This window comes from Cervus elaphus, chromosome 29 (genome assembly GCF_910594005.1).
Source record: "Cervus elaphus chromosome 29, mCerEla1.1, whole genome shotgun sequence".
NCBI lineage: Eukaryota > Metazoa > Chordata > Mammalia > Artiodactyla > Cervidae > Cervus > Cervus elaphus.
The window spans coordinates 28,686,391-28,699,245 of record NC_057843.1 but is presented as its reverse complement, the minus strand read 5'-3'; the positions used below and the strand labels follow the sequence as shown (position 1 = coordinate 28,699,245).

At 42.1% G+C, this 12,855-nt stretch overlaps 1 protein-coding gene across 5 annotated transcripts in view; it reads right to left on the bottom strand.

Annotated features, from left to right (window-relative positions):
- Positions 1 to 12,626, bottom strand: part of FREM1 (FRAS1 related extracellular matrix 1) — a 171,123-nt gene extending 158,497 nt beyond the window's left edge. For 4 of the 5 annotated variants that reach the window (XM_043891226.1, XM_043891229.1, XM_043891230.1 and 1 more), the window contains exon 1: positions 11,985 to 12,626. The gene's annotated coding sequence lies outside the window, so the exon portion shown is untranslated. The remainder of the gene's footprint in view (positions 1 to 11,984) is intronic. The other variant, XM_043891227.1, reaches the window with a different exon arrangement.
- Positions 12,627 to 12,855: the final 229 nt, after the last annotated feature.

Genomic DNA, 12,855 nt, shown 5'->3' with positions numbered 1-12,855 from the left:
GCCACAGTCCATGAGGTGACAAAGAATTGGACATGACTGAGCGACTGAACTGAACTGACTCTAGATCATGAAATTAAGCTGGACCTTGTGGAGCCACCAAACATAAAAATCTTTCTTTGTCCCCCATTTCTTGATTACAGGAAATAGGCTTCATTCAGCCACCGTGACCTTCCTTGAGTTTCCACTGGCAGGTTCAAATAGTCACTAATTAGGGAAGCGAGAGGATGCAGAGACAAGGGAAGAACAGTTAAGAAATAATAGTGCAGCTTTGGGGTAGGGTCCTGGTTCCCCCTCATGGGACATACATGACAATATCTTTGAGCTGTTTTGCAGACACTGAAACTCTCACCAGGTGGGAGAAGTTAACCATAAACTGCCCACAAGCACTTAGACCCAAGATCAGTTGGACCCAGAAGGTTGAGGATGCTGACTCCCACTACCTCACCACTAACCAATGAGAAGAATGCCCTGAGCTGTCACACTCTCTTTGAACCATTACTATAAAACTTCTCACTGCCTACTCCAGGTTGGAACACTTAGTTTTGAGGGCCTTAGCCGACTGTGGCCCCTTTGCCTGCCAAAGCAATTAAGCTATTCTTTTCTACTCCACCCAAAAGTCTACCTCTGAGATTTAATTTGGTGTCAGGGTACAGAGGCCACATTTGGCTTCAGTCAAAGGAAGCACAGACTCAGAAAACTATGGAAAGAAAGACCCCTTGGGTTGTACCATCAAGCACAGGGTTGCCAATACGGATCTTTGACTATCACAAAAACTCATTAGAAGGTTTCCTTTCTTAGATTTTTCAACACTTCAGTGTCTATCTTGCTGAAAAGGGCCATAGTTTGCAAGCTGTGTTTTTTTTTAATGCACATGTTGGAGATGTTAAAAAGTTTTCCACAAGTCTTCTATATCCAAATATACATGAAGTACAGAATGCCAAAAACTCCTTTTAGAGATTTACAGTATAATATGAGCTTATTAAAGGCTCTAAGAATTCCTGCAGAAAGAAATCATTAAGTCCAAAGTTTGCAAACTTATAGAAAACCATTTTTAATTTAAAAATCCAGGTTCTTTGAAAAATCATTCAAGAGACATTAGTCATAGAATTAAAATGATTAAAATACAGGATGGCCACATGGTATCTACAAAGTTTCTGCTCACACTTGATAAATCCACAGTTAATGAATCTACATCAGAAATCCAAATTCCAGGGCACTCTTTGGAAACCAGACATTCAACCTTTCTTTACGAAGACTTTCTACTAAAACTACCTTCAAAGATAGAAAAAACTGATCACAGAGGGAAAAGACTTTGTGCCTCGATTTATAGTTTTATTCTTAATGACTATTAAAGTTTCTTAAGTTATCAGAGGTATTTACCTGAACATTAGGAAATGGCCATAATTTATTTTCATTTTGCTTTTAGTCAGAGGGTTGTATCATACAAATTTTCACAACAGCTTGTTTTAATTGAATAACTTAGGATAGAAAACACTCATATTCGCTATAACTAACTATATCCATTGACAGAATTACAGAACTGGAAGGAGCTTCTCCTCCAAATTGTACATGTTATCTTCAGCAACAGCAGCATCATGTGTTATGTATTTACTTCACCTCTGGTACTGTTTTAACTCATTTAATCTTCACAACAAGTTATGGAATAGATCCTATACCAAAGACTCTAAGAAAACAGATAAATAACTTGTTCAAGGCAAATGTTAATAAACCATGGAGGTGGAATTCAATCGCAGCAGACAAGCTGGAGAGCCCAGATTCACCCTGTTCGCTGTAGCACCCAAGGTCAAGGTGAGGAAATAGGGGCCTAAGAGGCTGTGATTTGCCAAAGGTTGAAAAAAATTGCTTGGGCCTGCTGCTTTATTCATTAACATAAGCAGAGTGTGGCAAGTAAACCACAGTATTATATACTGAGATGCAGTAAACTATTGTGATACTTAAACTTAACAGTTCACTTTTTTTTTAAACAAATACTTGTTTGTTTACAAATAACTCTGTAAACAACTTTCTGATTTATCAGTACTATACAAAGAAGGATAGAGGGCTTAATTCTCTGATGCAGGATTGGAGCTGAAGTGAAAGAAAATATAGTGGTAATCAGCACAGATTCTCAATCAACTCTACCAGACTGGTATATCTTTCCTGGTTCAATCATTTCCCTGAACAAGGTTCTCATTCTTCCCTGGGCTCCGTTTCCTCATCTATGCAATAACTGACACATTTCAGGGTTGCCAAATAGTTAAATGTACTATTATATATAAATAAATCGTGGCTCAACTGAGGTCCCCAAGACACACACAAGGCTCAACCAAAGCCAGTTTCCTCTCCTCCCCTTTCTACCCCAGGCGAATCAAAGTTTTGTTGTTTTTTTTTCTAAAACACACTGAAAATGTTACCACTGTAATAGTGGATGCATGTCACTAAACATTTGTCAACACACACAGAAGGGACAACACAAATAAACCCTAATATAAACCCTAAATGAACCCTAATATAAACTATGGGCTTTAGATAAACGTTATTGGCTCATCAGTTGTAGCAAACATACCAGACTAAACCAAGATGTTAATAACTGGGGAAACTGAAGGGAGGGAATGTGAGAACTCTCTGCACTTTCTGCTCAGTCTTCCTATAAACCTAAATCTGCTCAAAAACTAAAGTTTATTAATTTTCTAAAAGTTATTAGTTGAGCCATCCTTGGACATGCTCCACAATTGAGGTTGAACTGACCCTCCAGTAACATCCAGACAGAGGTAGAAAATTTTGCATAAAGCTGTGTAGAGCCACCAGCAGCCAAAAGCAAACAAGACAAACCACAGCGACTTCTCACTTGCACCACTTCTAAAGCCTGGAAATGAGTGTGACTTTCTCCAGGCAGCCTAGCTCTGTCCTCTCTGGGGTCTGTGTGTCCCCTGCTCCTCAAGGGCCACTCAGACACCATCAAGTCTCCCTGGTTCCTAAGACACGCTCCCACATTGAGACTCCACATGTGAACACATAACCCAGCGCCAGGGTTAGTTCTGCACACGCAGGAGTCCCTGATACCTCTGTGACCCACTGAGCTTAACTGCTTTAAGATTCTTAACTGCATGAACAAAAGCCAACCTTGATCTGCTTCCTTTGGCAGAACTTGGGGTGGGCTATGGAAAGTGCGAAGATGCGCTCAGCCAGCCAGACTAAAAACGCTTCAAGTACTGGTTCAAAAATGAAATCTCCATAAACATCACAGGCTGTAAATAAAGTATCTGAAAGTCTGATTAGATGACTTACTGTTGAGCAAATCTGTGGTGGAGAATAAAGCAATGTACAATATAAGAACAGCAGTATAAAACAATACCAAACACCAATAAGTTAGAGAAGTATTTTAAAGGAAAAAAACACAGAGCACAAAAGTACTCTTGGCTAAAGTACTTCCTTAGAGTCTCCAAGACACAAATAAGCTATTTTTTTAAAGTTGGTTTTCAAATAATTTGTCTAGAAGTAAAATGGCAACCCACTCCAGTATTCTTGCCTGGAGAATTCCATGGACAGAAGAGCCTGGCGGGCTACAGTCCATACGGTCGCAGAAAGTCAGAGACGACTGAAGAGACTTAGCATGCATGCACACACAAGAAGACGTTTACCATAGGCATGGGTGTCCAGACTAACTGGCAAGTGCAATTCGAAATGTGATGCCACTCAGCACTACATAAACTCATCATGGTGGAAGAATTTTTCGTGGGAAACCAAATTAATGTTTACAGTGTTGACCAGAGGCGTTGGGAGTCCTTCCCTTAGTTTCACTCAGGTCAGTACACCAAATTCCAGGGCAATGTCTGTGTCGTAACTGTGCCCCAAGGGGGCCAAAGGTGCTGTTTTCACAGCCCCCAAAGTGAATGGCGCCCCCTAGAGGTATGCAATGTGGCGGTTGATCCAGGTCTCCCAGGACCTGAGGATACGAACTGGCTGCAGGGGAGACTTCACCCTCCTGGTTTTAGCCCCACTCCACTGGCCCAGAAGGAAGCAGCAATCTCCGTGAAGGTTCAAGGTGGTCTGCCCTAGTGTTGACAACGGGAAACACCAAGTGAAAGAGCTGGCTCTGGCATCACCCCTACACTAGTGAGGCCCATCACTGACTTCCCTTCCCCATCATTCAAGCACCTCTCCCAGAGTTTGAGATTTAATTTATATTGGTGGGGGTCCAGGCACGTGAACTCAAAACTTTTTTAATGAGCGACCAGAATTGAGAATTGCTGCTGGAAACAACTGCACTTTTCTTTCCTTCTCCTATAAGTATAAGAGGTCAAAGGAACTTTGGTGCCCAGACTGAAGCTAGGTTCTTTGACATGTCTGAAAACCACCTCAGTAGAGTGAAGTAGTAAGACTAGGGCTGGGGAGCCACCTCCAAGGCCCCTGGAAGAGGAAACGGCAACCCACTCCAGTATTCTTGCCTAGAGAATCCCACGGACAGAGGAGCCTGGTGGGGTCGCAAAGAGTTGGACATGACTGAGCATGCACATCAAAGGTACATGTTCTCCTTACCATGTTATTATGTTAAAGTCTTGAGTCTAAGTCTTAAAAATTCTGAAAAATCTTAATTTTGAAAGGCTGAAGTCTTAAGTTTTAGGTTTTAAAGTCCTCATGTCAGAATTCTCTGGCCACAGAGCTAGCAATTCAGATGTGGGGCCTGTAAGCACGGAGCTGTCTTTGACAGTTAGGCTGCTATGCAATGCCATGTGATCTCTGGCCGTGTCTGTGTCAGCTCACACAGTTACCATCAATTGGCATTCTTAATGTAGGCAAACTGTGGTGCAGAAAGAGATACTTGAGGACCTCCAGAGTCATCCTACCACTGTATCCCATAGCGTGTGATGTACATGCACCATAAGGGCCTGGCATCAAAGCAACTTATAAAGCCACAGACCAGGGAATTCCACTTCATGAGAAGTAAATAAAGACTAGTAGTTCCCAATAAAGCGATTCAGCAACAATTAATGACTGAAGTGACATAGCCTCTGTAATACAAAATGGTGCACAGGGCAGACTGCTCATTCCTAACACAAACAGGTCAGCACCGTGTGGGCTTTATGGCCAAATAAGAAAAGGCAAAATGGGTGCCATCTGAGATTTTCGAAAATGCAAAGGGAGTCCTGCTTGAGGAATTTTCCCCGTCACCTCATCCTGAAGCAAACTCTAAATCCAGAGTGCAATAGAAACTATTTTTAAATGTGGGTTTATGAGACCACAGGTTTTATTCTATTTTCTTTGGCTGCAGTAATATCTAAAGAATTTGGAAGATCAGCTAACTACTGCAAGATGATATGGTGGTAATGTGTTATGGGCTGAATTTCATTCATCCAAAATTCATATACTGAAATCCTAATGCCCAGGACCTCAGTATGTGACTGTATTTAGAGAAAGAGTCTATAAGGAGGTAATAAAATGAGGTCATTATGGTGAGCACACCTAAGTACAGAGTGGGTGTTCAATAAATGTTAGTGCTTTTTACTACCACTACTGTTATTATGACTATTGCTATAATAGTCACCAAACATTTACTTTTACCCTTTCCCATTATATATCTCAATATGACCAACAATACTGTCTCCTTGGAACATTGTCTCAGGACTTCCATGGTGGTCCAGTGGCTAAGACTCTGCACTCCCAATGCAGGGGGCCAAGGTTTGATCCCTGGTCAAGGAACTAGATTCCACATGCTGCGACTGAAAGGGCCTATGTGTTGCAACAAAGACTGAAGATTCCACGTGCCTTAACTAAGACCTGGCACAGCCAAATAAACATATCTCTACCCACTCCTTCACCAGCCTTGTATTTCCTAAAAGGAAATTACTACCAGTCCACTGAAATGGCTGTCTCAAAGGCTGCCAGTGACTGCCTAATGGAGACAGCAAACTGGACTTTTCTCTGAACAGTTCTTTCTGATGATCAGTCCATTCTGATCTCTGAACAGTCCATTCTGATCTCAATAGTGCCCAACAATGCCCTCCACCCACACTGTCTGCACAATCGCTTCTGTGACTCAATACACTTCCCGTTTCCCTTTCTATCTCACAAATGCTTCTTTCTCCTTTATCTTCTCTTCCTTTTCTTTCCATCCTCTGTTTTGTTCTCTCTTGGTCATATAGTATCATTGAAAATACAGTATTCTTTAAAATCTGACCTCACCTGGCTTCCCACTACATAGCTGCTTCCATGGTCTTTGGCCATCACCTCTGGGTTTCTGTATCCCCAAACCACAGGCGTCCCCCTCCTGCAACCTCAGGTACTACATCACTGGGTCTTGATGGACATTCTCACCTGTATGCCCTTCCTCATGTCTGCCCTACCTGGAATGTCTTTGCTTCCATTCTTATTAAAATCCTTCTCACATGTTAATGCCTTGTGAACTGCCTCCTTCAAGATGTCCTAAGACCTCATCATTCCATTTGGAAAGATTTTCTTCCTGCTATTGCAAAGAAGTCACACTTTACTTAAACCCACCATGGGGCATGTGTCACATCCTACACAATTGCGTGACTCTGTTTTTCAAAGCTGGAGGACAGAACTCTCTGCTGTGTGTGATATGCACTCAACACATGTATTGACAGATGAAATCAGTGATGAGTTGAACTGTACATTTAGCATTCTTGTCAAATCAAGAATATCAGCCCACATTGACACTGTTGAGTTCTTCTCATTTATACTTGGACCTTTCTGTGAGAAACAGCTTGGGTGGTGCCCAGAGCTCCACTTTTGGCACCCTCTGGCTCAACAATTTTCCAAATTCCTAAACAAAGATAAAGAGATTAGCTTATCCAGTTCACAGACAGCCAAAATCCAGCAAGGTTAACTGTTATCACTGAGGACATAGTCAGGATGTATATCTTAGATAATGGAGGCTGGAATGATGAATGGAAGCCACCAAGTTCACTTTCAACAAACACAAACATATAAATTTACATTCCAAAACATCAACTGCATGTGTATGGGACAGAGATTTACTTGAGCAATAATTGATGAAAAAAAATTGTCTTATTCTGTGGTTCCCATACACAGAACCAGGAGGATGGGTTCCTCTGAGAAAGAACTTTCCTTCAAAGCCATCCAGTAACAGAAAGGGCTGAGGTATAGACGTCAGCAGGGTTCTTTGTCTCAGGGAGTGAGTGTAGGTCAGGTACTTCCTGGGGTCCCTTTAACTGCGGGACTGGATTTTCCTGTGTAGTTGTCCCCTGACATCTCTCCAGCCTCTTTCTCACACAACTCTCCTCCTCGCCACTAACAAGCTAGTCACTCGGGTTTTCATTTCTTTCCTAAACTTGTGGCATTTCCCCATTCCAGGCCTTTACATGGTTTGTTCATGCTGTCCCCTCTGCTAAGAATGCCCTTTCCCCTCTCCTGCCTACCCCTACATTTGGCTAAATTCTACCCCTCCTCCAGGTCTCAACCTCCCAGACTAGGTTAACTGCTGGCATAGAACCCTGCAATACCCTTACCACACGATGCCCACCTGCAGTCATTGAAAACATGTCTGCCTTTGACCTTAGTCTGAAAGCTTTTTGAAGATAACAACCATGATTGTTCTGCTCACTCAAATTATCTCCAGTTTTGGTCACTGGACTTGGTGCAGAGGAGGTCCATAGATGTAAGTTGAGAGACTGACTTACTCCAGTTTAAACTTCGGCCTTAAAACTGGTTAGAAGAGTGAGAAAGACAGAGAGAGATAGAGTACTCACACCACATGTCTGAATGGCTGTGTCTTTCCATTTGGTGACAGCTCCTAGGCTGACCACAGGGCAACTGGAGAGTTTCAAAATCACAAACAAATACTCCCCCTTGAGGCTGGGCTGCCTGCTACAGTAGAGCAAAATCCCAAGAGAAACAAGTTGATTCCTCTCCTTATATATGCATCTGAAACGGCTGTACAAGTCTCTAATTCAGAAGGGTCAGGTAGAAGAGGACAGAATGATTTTCACACTGCCTTTGTTCTCTCCCTATGAATCCCTCTGGCGATCTCTGAGCTTATGAATCTGTTTCATGCTTCTTCTTAACCTGGAAGAAGGAATCAAGGTAAAGCTGAGGAAGTGGTGGACAGATATCCGTTCTGCCCAGTCTATGAGGCCTGGAAGAAAGCTCTATTTCCCATTTCGCCTTTGACCTATAAATTGAGTGGCTTGTCACACATTCAACTCTTTCCAGCCTTCATACCTGTTAGTCCTCTTCTAAAGAAGAAATGTTTACTGAGAACCAGTCGTATGTCATATACCATCCTGGGTGCTTTCCAAATGTCATTTAGCCCTTCTAAATACCTGGGAAGGTAAGCATCAACACATTTATTTTACTCCCAAGGAAACTGGTAAGTAACTTGGCCAACATCATAAAACCAAAGAACATTACAGCCTAGGATGGGAACCCAATTGAAATTTATCCAAAGGCCATTCTTTTTTTTCTACTATACCACTCTGATTTAATATTGAAGAGGGCTGTCTACAAACACTACCTTTTGTTTTCACAACAGGCACTAATGCCTACTGACAACAATATTTCATCCTACCACGTGATAGCAAAAGAGAAGATTTATATAAAACAGAACTAAGGCACTGCTCTTGGATGTTATTGTGTTTTTTTTTTTCAAGAAGAATCACTTTTACGGAAACAAAAACAAATCTAGGCAATAAACAGGATTTGATAGGAAACACTCAACAACATTTGAACATTTGGATGAATCTTCATCTGGGAATTCTGATCCCCTCTGGAATTCTCATAACTACTCAATGATTTTGGCTTATAATTTACAAAATGAAAAAAAAAAAAATTGTGCTAACAAGAAATTTAGACCTGGGATAGAAAATACTGTGGTATTGAGTGCAACCTCATAAGATAAAGTCCTGGTTTGTTTATGGTAAGAGAAGAATTCAAGGAGCATCTGTAAATACTGAGCAGATGGTAACACTTGATAGGATGCAGAGATGGATCCCAGGGAGGTGGGCCATGTCAATGGAAGGACTTGGAGCTCAGCTGAGTCCTGGAGCATTATCTGCTTCTCTCTCTAAGGAAGCCAGATACGAAGGTTTCAGGGACAAAGTTGAGAGCAAAGAATGACAATCTTAGCAGCCGCTGACGATGCACTAAAGGAGTCTTCTGACATCCTATCAACAACTCAGAAAAAGAGAGGGGTGAAAGTGAAACCAAAGCCTATTTTGCCCTCCCCATTAAACTTACCAACAAGAGAGAAGATTTTTTGTCAAAAATATCTTAACTTTGCAAGATCCCTATACTCTGTCCTCCAGTGAGCACTTCCCCATCCTAATGCAGTGTCTTCAGACAGCTGGAGGCTTCATTTTGTCAGAAAAACACATAGATCATGCCTATATTTTGATCTTCTTATCTTGATGGTCAAGTTTTAGAACCCTTTGAAATGTTGCCCCATTCACTGCAGTAAAAGAAACTACAGTATACAAAAAATGTAAGATTTCATTAGGGACTTGTTTTGTTTTGTTTTTTCCTCCAGCCCCTCTAAGGTCTCTGTTTGAGCCTCACCCAGCAGCACAAAAGCTATCAAACCACTTGAATGAAAGGGTCAAGGAGCAAGCTGTGCAAGTATGGAAGCCGGCAAGCCCTGTTCAGACCACCCAGCTCTCCAAAGGCTGAGCAACACCAGATTCAGACAAGATAAGAGGCTGCTGGCCCATGTAACCCAGCCCAGGGAACAGCTTTTCCAGAGAGTTACAGGCTTCCATTGTGAGCATGACTGTGTGCTCTGAAAAGGTGGCGTTTGTCTATAACTCACTAGATCAGCAGTCTTGATTCTTCATGAAAGAAAACTTCAATGGTACTTTTTTTAAATTTTTAAGAAAAGCAATAAGCCAAATCTTTGGGCCTGTGGTCAAAGCAAACACTGAAAAGCTCTTACCCCTCTATATCTATGTTTAGAAGACTGAGGCATACCCATCAATGTCAGAATATCAGAGTTAGAAAGATACCGGAAGCGCATTTAATTCAACACTTTTGTTTTATTGATGGCAGAAGTGAAAGTTAGCAAGAATAGGTGACTCATATAAGATCGGTTAGCGACACCTAAGACATGAAACACCATGAAGACAAAGTGTCTATCCATATTATATACACTGATCTTTCTGAATCCTTGGCACCAGCCCAGAGCCTGGCATGTAGCAGGCACCTACAAATATCTGGAATGAAGAGAGGAAAAAAAGAAAAGGGCACTGATGACCATATCCTATTTTCTTTTTACTGTAAATATATTATGTCATTCATTGTCACTGGTGACAGGGATGGAAGCTGAGTTCTTCCTTTCATATGCTGTCTAATGAGAACCTCAACATGATGGAGGAATCATTTCCTATTTCTCCCAATCCTGGTGAGTTTGTCCAATCAAAACAGATTTCTAGGAATTATACTTCTACTGAACAGGTCCCAAGAAATAATCCAACTCAGTTCAACCCACTCAGCCTAATCTGTCCCCAAGAGCAGACCATTCCCAGCAGGTTGATAAAGAACTAAGAATAGCCTTGGGCTTAAAGTTTCCAAGACAAACATAACTTGGCCATGCAGAGCAGGTCAGACCACACAGTCCAACACAAGGAATCGGGGCACATTTCCCTGACTGCTTTTCTTACTCATGGCAGGAGAGCTGGTTAAAAGTTCTAGTTTGTCAGTCAAGCATGCAAAACCATGCTTCATGTAACTTGTGTTCAACATCAGCTCACACTCAAGCTTATTACTTAGGTGTGAGGTTTAACATTAACTGAGCACATGACAAGAATTTAATTTGCCAAGAACGATGTAAAGCACTACTCATCCAAGTGTGATCTTGCCTGCATGAGAATCACCGGGGAAATTCCTGCCCCCTCCACCCCCCACCCCCTCAGCCCCCCACCCCCGGCCCACCAAGTCTAAACTCCTCTGGGGGTGCGGCCTAGGTGCCTGCCTTACCCCAAGTGGTTCTTAGGGACATTGGGTTTTGAGGATCTTTGATGAAGAGAAAGAGGGAAAGTATTTAACACTTTCCTAGTGTTATTTCTGAAGGCAATTTTATCAAAGAAAAGCAGAGGACTAAGAAGCAAAGCTTCAAGCTTTAAGCAGTGCTGAATATGGTGGCATCACTTTTCTGGAGCAGAAACCTGTAAAACATTAGGATCTCCTGCTTAGGTCTGTAAAATAGTCCTGAAGAGGTTAATCTCTCCAGCAAGATTCCCAGGCCATAAACTCCAACCAGCCCCCGAAATGCTCTTTTTAAGCTTTGTAATTCATACCACACAACAAGACTGCACACAAGCATTGAAAAAAACAGAAACAAAACTTAAATGCCTTGAAAATTATTTCTGGGATCCAGATGACAACTAAAAAAAATCATTTACTACAGCACAAAAGTCTCTAGGCCAAATCCAGATACATGAAAGAGATTAAAAATCAGTCAGAAACTTCAGAACAATATGATTTCTTTGCCTCTCCAACACTGGCTTTCAACTCCATAAAAAAAGAAACCATACTTTAAATATGTATGTACATATATAACTAAACTAAAGCAAAGCTATCCAAAAATCATCTCATCCAAACTTTTGTATCTTTATACCATGAGGATATTATCTGTTTTGTTAATTTTTGCATTTTTTCTCTTTGCCATTTTGTTTAGCTGAAAAGAAATATTCTGATTTGGGGGGGCAGGGAAAAGGGACAATTCAGAATGTAAAAATGTTTTTTCACTGGTGAATGCTATTGGGGATAGATTGAGAAGAGAATTATAAATTTGTATTATGTAATAAAGAGCCTCCCATTTGGGACATAAGGCTCTTTAACACTCCAATTTGCCACCTTGTGAGTTTACATTAGAATTAAACTTTTGCAAGCAGACTTGATCTACTTCTTGTATCATTACTCGGAGTTAATGCTACCACACAAATAACCTCTGGGGCATTCTAGCAGAATGTTCACAGTCAAGAGGAGAGGAAATACATAAAGCAGATACTTACAGGTAGTGGTTTTCCTTGCCAAGTCAAAAGCTAGAAACCCTTGGCGCAGGCAGGCGGGATAAGAGTCACTGACCCGGTAATCTCTGATTTAAAGGGCTTTGAGAGGAAAGGGGGAGGAAAAACAGCCCAGGGAGGGGAAGAGCTGAAATTCCAGTCTTTCAGGTCAGCTGAGTTTCAGCTCTCTTTGTACTAAAAATCCATTAACCCACCCCATAAGAAAATACAGAACTGAAGTTCACATACACACTCCACAGTCTTTGCTGGTCTTCTCCAAGGCTGCAGTCGCTGCTGAAGCTTTGAAAACTTCCCGATTGCCAAGCTCAGGACTCCCAGGGAAAAGGGATGATCAGGGATGCCCGCAACGGTTTGCAGCGAGCCGACCTCCCTGGCAGAGCGCCCCAGCTCTCCAGTCCCTTCTGCCGGCTGGGTCCGCAGGGACAAAACTGAGCTTTTGTTAAAGGTCGGTGGCGTCTCTTCTAGTCTCTCCCCAGCTCCCTTTCTCACTATTAGTTCTGTACTAACTGCTCCGCCACTGGCTGATCCCAAGCTGCCTCTCCCGTCACAGCGCACAGGCACACACACTCACAGACACACACATGGCACACACCCACACCCCATCCACACAATCACCCCACACACCACACACAGGCACCCACACATGTGCATGCACCCACACCTACACACAGACACATGCATTCACAGGCAAGCACACACATTTACACACCCTCATACCCATGTGTGTGCAAACACACATATGCATAGGTACACACACATGCGTAGGTACACACACAGACATGCTCATACCCACCCACACTCATACTCACACAAGTTTTTTCCTAAACCTTCAAACTCTTCAAACATTTTTTTCCCT